The 9,743-nt window shown below is 48.4% G+C and overlaps 1 pseudogene; it reads left to right on the forward strand.

The window, feature by feature from the left end:
* Window positions 1-8,159: 8,159 nt before the first annotated feature.
* On the forward strand, window positions 8,160-9,287 carry LOC134434338 (cytochrome b-like; annotated as a pseudogene).
* Window positions 9,288-9,743: the final 456 nt, after the last annotated feature.

The raw sequence follows: 9,743 nt of genomic DNA on the forward strand, positions 1-9,743 counted from the left end.
CCACAATTTTGGTGATTTTCTGTGAGATTTATGCGAGTATCCTGTTCATTGGGTACCATTTAGGAAGGTACAAAAGAGAAAAAGGATGTCCTGTATGTCAATTCACTAGTGGAATATTCATGGATAGAGAGAGTGATTAGCTGAATTTTACATCTACTCCTAACCTGAAAGTGCAACAGGTAATTTGGGGAGAAATTAAAGCCTGATTTCTCCTTCTACCAGCCTGTATTCAAATGTAAAGTAAATAGAGCAGGGTGAGAATGTCAGTGTTCAGTTCCTGAAGTGCCTTATTAAGGTGTTCTTAAAGTAATGGACATAAAATCTGGGTGGGCATTCCTAATTTCCAGCCACTCATTGTCAATGTCATTGACTCTGAAAACAGCAGAGATGTGCACATCATACCTGATCAATCCATTTGGGGATGTTTTAGGTTCAGATTCTCTGAGTCTTTAGATTTTTAGATCTCTAGACAATGCTTCCAGGAATCTAAACAGCTTTCAGAAATTCAGCTTTTTTCCTTTTTTCCTCAGTCTTTGCACTCATGGGCACCAGAGACCTTCAGTGAATGGATTCTACTCTAATGCATCTCCAGGCTGGATCTCCCAGCTGTGTTCACACTGGTGGTTTGTGTGTCTCTTCTGCACAGTGCAATTTTAAAATCTTCATTCCTTATTATCTCTGCCCTTCTTTTTCTGTTTTAGCTTGCAAATGCATGCAAATGTATCAGAAATGATACATCTAATTTCTGATGCATCAGTTCCTGTCTAGCAATTTCATTTTATCCTGTTCTGATGTCATGCTAGCCTTCTATGTTTTATTCTAAGTGGACTCCTGTTTTCTTGCATGTGGAAGTTTTACAATGCAATGCTCTCATTCACCTGCTTTCATGAAACCCTTCATTAACATTAGCACAAGTAACTGTGTGATTCCCTTCTGCTTTGTAGAAGATTTGGGAAATTCAAGTCCTGCTCAGCTACAGAAAAACATACATGGTGCTTGGTAATTCCCCTAAGAGCTTAAGTTAATGGTAAACAACTGTAGCTTATTCATTTCACAGAAATTGGGAGAAAAGACATTGCAAATATTGAGAAATGTAGTGCAATAATGATGGGCATCCCTCAGTTATCCGGACAGACAGATGTCACTGGCAAAATTCCCTCTTTTCCAAAGGTTTTCATTTGCTTTGGCTGTGCTTCGTATGGCTGCAGGTCACATTTCCCTTGATTTAAGGAAGTATCTTGGCAGTTACTCTTGGTGATATATCTTGCTAATTCTACACTTGGAGGAAATACTCAGTTCTGCAGTCCTTATTACATGCCCTGTTCTAAAAGATGTCTATGCTATTTTCCCTCTCTCTGTGTTTTCACACTTGTTCAACAAGGTTTTCTTTCTAAGAATATTAATCACAATATCCCAAAGAATTAAAAAATGCTTAGGTATTTTTTCCCTTAGTATTTACTAAAGAAAAACAATAATTAAAAAAAACCTGTATGCATGTAAATCTGGATGTAAAATACAAACAGAAATAAACTTGAGAGTTGTCCCAAAAACCTTAAGAAAAAACCCCCATGTAATCTATAAAGCCCAGAGTATTCATCTACAGCATACAAAAATGGGCATGTTGTGGAAGAGAAAATTTGTGCAATGGTTCCGCACAGAATTCTATGCTTTCAGGCTTTTTGCCTTTCAGGGGCAGTGCCATTCTCTGAACTGTAATGCTCCGAGCATGTTCTGCTCACCGTGGCAGCTTTCTGCTCTGCCCTGGTACAGATCATCCTCCCAGCAAAGGGACAGTGCAGCCACCGCAACTCGCAGCACCTTCCCACACAGCAAGAACCTGAAAGACAGAGATGGCTTTCACCAGCTGCTGCGGGTTCTAATAGTGCCACCTCTCAGCTGCTGAAAGCCTGAATTTCTGTGTTGCAGTGTGTTAGTTTATTGAGTCAAATGTTCTGTTATATAGTTGTATGTTCAAGTGTTCCCCGCGTTATTACAGTTAGTCTCTCCCCTATGTTATGCCCTCTTACCCAAGTGTCCGTCAAGGAATCCCCTCCCTCCTCACCAGATTTTTCCCTGTCAAGACAACCTGGCCCCTTTGCCCCATCCCTCAGCCCAAACCCAACCCTACCCTTTGTTCCAGAAAGTTCCCTGTCTCTCACCCTAAGATCCAATCCCTATCCCAACGCTCTCTCTTCCCCTTGATTTGATTTGTTGTAGCCCTCAAAACCACACCCCAAGAGTCGTTTATTGTTTACCATATGGTGTCCACCACCTGTTTTGGAAGATTTTAAAAACCCATGCACAAGGGTGCTGGAGGTTCTTTCAACATCTGTTCCCTTTGGGCATTCTCACCTACCGAGCCTTCCCCCCGCCTCTCCTGATGAATTTGCTGCCCTTTACACCGCAGAAGAGTCTCCTCTGCTTCCTTCACTCGGTCCTCCAGGGGTCTCTACTGCTGGGCATTCGGCCTAGAGGTTCTGGCTCAGGCAAACCCTAACCTAGCCAGTTCCCCGCTCTTGCCATTGTCCCTGGAGCATCACAGAGCTAGCCAGGGCTGCGGAGGGCAGTGACAGTGACCCATGCCCTGGCATGTCACAGCCCCCAGAGCCACACCTGCCAGGCCACAAGCCCCAGCCCTGGTGCCCACTGCAGCCTCAGGAGCTCCTGGGCATCCTCACCCTGAGTGCAAAGGCAGCCTCAGGAGCCCCCCAGGGCGCTCTGGATCCAGGCTGCAGACACCCTAAAGCCAGCACTGAAAGGGACATGGATGGGGACTGCAGCTGGATCTTGCAGTGCTCACCAGCCCTGACTACTCTGTAACTGAACCCAAACCTCATTGGCAGCACTGTGAGCACATTGATCCCGCTCGCCTCTCCTGGAACGTGGTGTTCTCACATCCTACACCAGCCCTTTTGCAGGGAGTGACCAGCTCCCAGCTGCTCTGCTACCCTGGCCTTACTTTCTCTTTGCCAGCCATGAACTTATCGGAAACACTCCTGAGAAACCTAGCACAACATTTGCTTCTCAGGAGCTCTTTGGCAAAAAAACTCCACTAATCCCTAGTTCTTGCACAGAGAAGGAAGTCCTGACATAAGGCACAGGCACAGGTAGGGCTCTGGCATATGAATTCTTGAGTCGCAGGATTCCACCCATTGTTGTTCCTAGCTGCTTTGCTGATACTTTAGAGCCAAGTTCTGGACAGGGGGTGCTGCTGACAGGGTAGGAAAATTTGGAGAAAAAAAGGTGCAGGAGACAACAAAAAAAAACCAAGGGAGAAAACCCTTAGAAATACAGAGCACAACAGAAGTCCTTGGAGATGGTTCAACAGAAAATGCCAGCAGCAGTGAGCAGAGCCCAAGGTTGCTCACTGCCACCCCAGGGGCTCCTCAGTCCCCGGCTGGTTTGTGTCTGATGCAGCCCTGCCTGGAAAGGGCTCCAGGCTCTGGTGTTCCCAGCTTGCTCCAGGCTACATTCTTAGCAGCACTGAAAGAAGAGGTGAAACAAAGCGCCATTTTCTGTGCTGCCTGCAAACTCTTCTCCTTCAGTGCCACTGCCAGAGATCATCCCTCTGTCAGCTTGGCACTGTGCCTGCTGCATCCTCGTCCCTGTGCCTTGCATCAGCTCCTGCACATCATCAGCACTCCCTGCCCGCACATCGTGAACAGAGAGAGCAAGGAATGCATTTTCTTGGCCTTTCTAACAGACACAAGAAGAATGAGTCCAAATAACTTTGATGTTTCTTCCTGCCCTTCTTTTTGCTAAGTCTTTTCTGCTTTAATGCAAAAGCCTCTTCGTACATGGATGGAGTGATCTGGAATTGGCAGTTGCTTCAGGGTGTCAGGCACCATGGCAGTTTTCTCTTGTCTCTGATGAGGATTTGGTGAATTTTCCATCGGTCACTTGGTGGTGTCACCATGGGCTGAGCTCAGCGGCCGACCCTGCTGTCCCCATGGGATGCATTGGGACGCCAAGCCCCTCAGGGCTGGAATTCAGTGTTGGGCGGGCTCGGAGCGCCCAGAGCCTGGGCCCGTGAGGAGCTGCTGCTGGCGCTGGCTGTGCTCAGCCCGCTGTGCCGAGCAGCCGCGGCCATGGAGACACAGGCGGGAACTGTGGCCGAGGCCGGCAGGCGGCCCGGGCCGGCTCTCAGCTGCGAGGACGCCAGCAGCCTGTGCCCTGAGGCCGAGGCCGTGGCGGGCGGTTTGCGGGCAGGGCTTTTCCGGGCCGGCCGCAATGTGCTGCCTCCCGTGTGGGCCCGGCTGTGGCAGAGGCAGGCGGGAGCGCGATGGGGCTGGCAGCGGCAGGCAGAGGCCGCAGAGAGCAGCAGCCCGGCCCGGCTTGCTGCGAAGCGGCAGGGAGCTGCCGGGCAGCCCTCGGCCGTGTCTGTGCGCACAGGGCAGGAGCAGAGGCCGGAGCAGAGGCAGGAGCCGCGGCAGGAGCCGGCCATAGCGGCAGCTCGCCGTGCCCAGGGCTGCAGCCGCAGCTCTCCCCTGCCGGCCACAGCAGCAGCCGCTCGCCTCCGAGGCTCCGGCGCTTCCCGAAGACGAGGGGCCCGGCCCCCAGCACTCCCTGGAGCCCCGCAGCGAGAGCAGCCGCCGGCGCCGCAAAGGGCAGCGCAGAGGGCGCAGGGTGAGGAGGAGGACGTGAGGCTCGCTCTGGGCCGGGCTGGGGCAGTTCTGCCCTGTCAGCCTTCGCCTTGAGCCCTTTGCTTCTTTGCCATGAGCCCTGATCCCCGTCCTTGGCCAAGGGCCCCCACAGCCCTTTCCCGGGCTGCAGGAAAAGCTGCATCAGTCACAGAATCACGGAATCACTGGCTTAGAAGACAGACACTTTAAAAATTATCGAGTCCAAACTATGGCCTAATACCTCAACTAAAGCACGGCACCGAGTGCCCCATCCAGTCTTCTTTTAAAGGCTTGCATGGATGGTGAGTCCACCAGCTCCCTGCAGGGGTCTGTCTCAGGAAGAACCAAGATACCACTGGGGCCTTTTACCCCCTGGCGCTTGGAGCTCTGGAAATTTGTCTTACTGCTTTGGCAAAGGCCATGGAAGAGGACTGGGAAAAGTAGTCACAAATCGAGTAGCCTACAGAGCTCTAAATTGATGTGCAAGGAATACAGAAAAGACAGAAAAGAACAAAGGCAAAACCCAAATGGCATCAGCAAAGTCTTGGGCATGAACACATAGCTGCAAAGGGTCTTCTCAGCCCTATTTCTTTGTATTTCTGGGAACCAGATGAATCCTGCTTGAGCCTCTGGGGAGATGGGTTTGTGAGGAAAAAGTTCATGTCTTTTTTCTCCTTGGGGCAGCTCCTGTTGCTAGCATCAGCTGAGCCTCTCTCCAGCCTGATGCCTGTTCTGATTGTTGCAGCAAAACAACTGATGGCAGACAGAAGACACTGACGCTTGCAGAGATGTGACTTTTTCCAGTGCCAGCTGGGAGTGGGAGTCAGAAGAAAAACTCGTGAAAGCACAACTCCATTGGAAGATTGCCTTCCTTTTCATTGCGTAAAGAAGCTCTAGATCCACTTGTGAATTGTCCGTTGTTCATTAAGGATGGGAGGTTCTCTTTCATGATTTTTTTCATGTGCTTTGGAAGCAGACCAAAATGCCTTTGGAAGATGGCCCATGTGGCAGTTTTTGCCCAGCCATGGTACTTGTGGATATAAGAAAGCAAGGGCAATGGTATTTGCAGCCAAAACCCAGCAAAGCTTGGCTCAGCCAAAACATCCTGGGGAGATAGAGGCCTCCAGCTGTTCCTAGAAATCAGCAGAGTTCCAGCCAAATGGTTGTATAGCACTAAGTGCAATCTCTTTCCCTGGATCAGATCTTTGCTCAGCTGAAGAAGCAGAAAGATCAACAAGGAGCTCCCAAAGGCTCATCACATCATTTTGATTTTGCTCATCTTGTGTAAGTTTGCAACTAAACATGTGCTTGCAGTTGAGCTAATGAGAGAAAAAAAAAGTAAATAGAGGCTTTATGGTAGGGCCATGATATTCCACAAGAGGAATCACTGGTGTGCATTTCATTGGACCTCTCTAAATCCTATAAAAGTATTGCAGCTCTGATTTAAAATAGACCAATATGAACCAACTTGGAGAGACAGAGACTAAAATGGCTTATGGGGTTTTTTTTAAGAGTGAGAAAAACTACCCGAAAGGTGTTGTTTTGTGACATTTTAAAATATACTACCTGAAAATTAAATCAAGGGTTTAAAACTGAGTGTTAAGGTATATGAATAATTAAAACCACAAAAATGTGCAGATATGAATGCATGTTTTCATAAAAATCATGAAATTATAGACAAAAAATCACATGCCCTGAACTACAATGCAAAGGCAGGTAGAACTGTACTTGAATGATCTCTTTTTAGATTGCTGGAGTTTTTTCCTTGTGAAGAGGAGCTAGGGTATTGCTGAAGAAAAGTGGCACCAGCAGGATGGGGCAGCGTGCCGTGCTCCGTGCAGAGGCTGCCAGGGGCTGCCCAAAGAGCGCCCTGCTGCAGCCAGAGCCCTCCTGGCCTGGGGCCCGGGAGCAAAGGGCCAGGGCAGCCACCTCCTCCTCGTCCTGACCCTGCCACCGCTCCCTGCTGCTGCTGCTGCTGAGGGAAAGAGAAGACTCTCCTAAGGCCCCATGAACGAATGCACTTACACAGCCCTGGGGATGCCAGTGAAGGAAACCATGTGTCACATAATGCATGTGTGACCAGAGTCACCAAACACCACCTAAACATGGAATTGTTGCACCTCTCTAGGACAGGCAGAAATTTAAAGAATTAACTGGGGACTTGAGGGCAGAAGAGGCTGGAGGAGGGAAGCAACTCTGAGGGGAAAAAAAAACACCATATCTGGAGGGGAAAACATCTCTGCCTGCTCAGAATTGGTCGAGGGAACATGTCTTCAATCCTCTCCAGAAAGGGATGCTTTAGGTGAGCTTTGCACCTCCAACTGCCTTGGACCAGAGCCAGGAAGATTCAATTATGTAAATGATAAATAGATAGATAGATAGATAGATAGATAGATAGATAGATAGATAGATAGATAGATAGATAGATAGATAGATAGATAGATAGATTTCGTTACTGAAATCTCTCTTTACTGTCCTCTCTGTTGCTACAGATATCAGAACTTGGTAGCCAGTGCCACACTCAACTACAATCCTGAGATTGCTCTCCTGTTGCTTCAAAAAAGCACACTCTTGGGGAATGTGGAGCATGTAGGTCCTTACAGAAAGGGATCAGACCCAGAGCATTGCACTGGGAATTGCACTCTTTGTGCATCTGTGCTTGGGCAAGTTCTTCTCTTGGACTCGACCACACTGGTGGAGCTAAACTGGCTGGAATCAGAAACGCAGCCCAGCCCCTTCCAGCTCCTGTGACCTCTGAGGAGCAGCTGGAATGCAAGGGCGTTGACCTGCTGAATTCCCAAACACAACACACACTGATTCCCTGGGCTGCAAAAAGGCATGGGTACTACTAAGCTCAAAGTGATGTGTAAGGCCATACTGGCTGGCCTGGAACCACAACAGTTCCTTCTGCACCAAGGTCCCTGCACAGAATGATGTGTTCTCATGCAAAACTTCTGCATTCTCCAGAAGTGATACCTTGGAAATTAAAATTCTAGCAGACCCAGTCCCAGTGCTATAAAAGGGCAGAAAATAATGATGAAAAGAACTTCAGCTGGGAGAAGAAGAAAATGAACAGCCTCTTCCTCCAAGCAAAGAAACAAACAAACAAACAAAAATATATATACCCAAGAAAAAAAAAGGGGGAAAAGTAATTTCCAAAAGTGGCTCAAATATTTGGATGCACTGAGGAGATGCTGAAGGCTCCCTCACGAGGCTCCTGCTCCTGTTGTCCAAGCTAAAGCTTTCTCATCCTCACAAAACAAGCCCCCTTCACAAACTTCTCAACATCCCTAGGATACTTTAACCCCCTATCCCACTGCCTAAGTATAACCAACTTCCTCAAAGGAGGACAGAACATCGCATCCCACCTAATTGACCTCTCCTGATACAAAATAGTAGGTCCAGAGGGGCTAGCCAGCCTACAACTTACAGCAACCAAAACTGCCACCACCTCCACTCAGGCCTAATCAAAGCTTACTTAGGATCATTCACCTTATCCATTCTCATCATCCTTGTAGCCACATACAAAAAAAACTAATGGCCCTCAACCTTCGTAAAAACCACCAAATCCTCAAAATCATCAACAACGCCCTAATCGACCTCCCAGCGCCATCAAACATCTCAACATGATGAAACTTCAGGTCTCTAGTAGGCGTTTGCTTAATTACTCAACTCGTCACAGGTCTTCTGCTAGCTATGCACTACACAGCAGATACCAATCCAGCCTTCTCCTCTGTCGCTCACATATGCCGAGACGTACAATTCGGCTGACTCATCCACAACCTCCACGCAAATGGAGCCTCCTTCTTCTTCATCTGCATCTACCCGCACATCAGCCAAGGACTCTACTACGGCTCATACCTAAACAAAGAAACTTGAAACATTGGAGTCATCCTCCTCCTAACCCTCATAGCAACTGCCTTCGTAGGATACATCCTACCATGAGGCCAAATATCATTCTGAAGAGCTACTGTAATCACAAACCTATTCTCTGCCATCCCTTACATTGGGCGAACACTAGTCAAATGAGCCTGAGGAGGGTTCTCTGTCAACAACCCCACACTGACCCGATTCTTCGCTCTCCACTTCCTCCTTCCCTTCATCATCGTAGGCCTTACTCTCGTCCATCTCACCTTTCTCCACGAAACAGCCTCAAACAACCTGCTAGGCATTCCCACAGACTGTGACAAGATCCCCTTCCACCCATACTACACCATCAAAGACATCCTAGGATTCGTACTAATGCTCTCCCTACTCATCTCACTAGACCTATTCTCCCCCAGCCTCCTAGGTGACCCAGAAAACTTTACCCCAGCCAACCCACTAGTCACCCCTCCTCACATCAAACCCGAGTGATCTTTCCTATTTGCTTACACCATCCTCTGATCCATCCCAAACAAACTAGGAGGCGTACTAGCTCTAGCCGCCTCAATCCTGGTCGTATTCCTCACCCCACTACTACATACATCAAAACTATGATCAATACCCTTCTGCCCCCTATCACAAATCCTATTCTGAACCCTAGTCGTCAACGTCCTCATCCTAACCTGAGTAGGCAGCCAGCCAGTAGGACACCTCTTCATCATCATTGGCCAACTAGCCTCATTCACATACTTCACAATCATTCTAATTCTCTTCCCTCTGATTGAGGCAATTGTCAGTGGGCTGTTGCACACTCACAGGAGCCTTGCTTTTTCCACTGTGTGAGCACAGCCTGCAAACTTGCAGGGCAGTGTTAAAATGATTGAATGAATTGCTCCTTTGCTTTTCTCTGCCTATGGCATTACTTATGGTGCCTATTTTATGACACATTTCACAAGTAAGTAGATGTTTCCTCTCTACTTAGGTTAGGGTGTATCCTTACCTGGCTTTTGTACGTCTTCCTGCTCTTTCTTAGTGACTGAGTTTCTGATTTTGAAACAGAAAGAGCATTAGGATGCCACTGGTTTGGTAAAGCTCCTGTCAAGGCGTTCAGCTAAAAAGGGGGTGTCTGTAGCCACAGGGGCAGCTAGGTATATACATGCAAGTATCTGCGCTCCAGTGTAGGTGCCCTGGACACCCCAGTCAGGCAGATAGGAGTGGGCTCTGGCACTCAGGGCTTCCGTGCACCAAGGCAACCTT

This window comes from Melospiza melodia, unplaced genomic scaffold (assembly GCF_035770615.1).
Source record: "Melospiza melodia melodia isolate bMelMel2 unplaced genomic scaffold, bMelMel2.pri scaffold_35, whole genome shotgun sequence".
Taxonomy (NCBI): Eukaryota; Metazoa; Chordata; class Aves; order Passeriformes; family Passerellidae; genus Melospiza; species Melospiza melodia.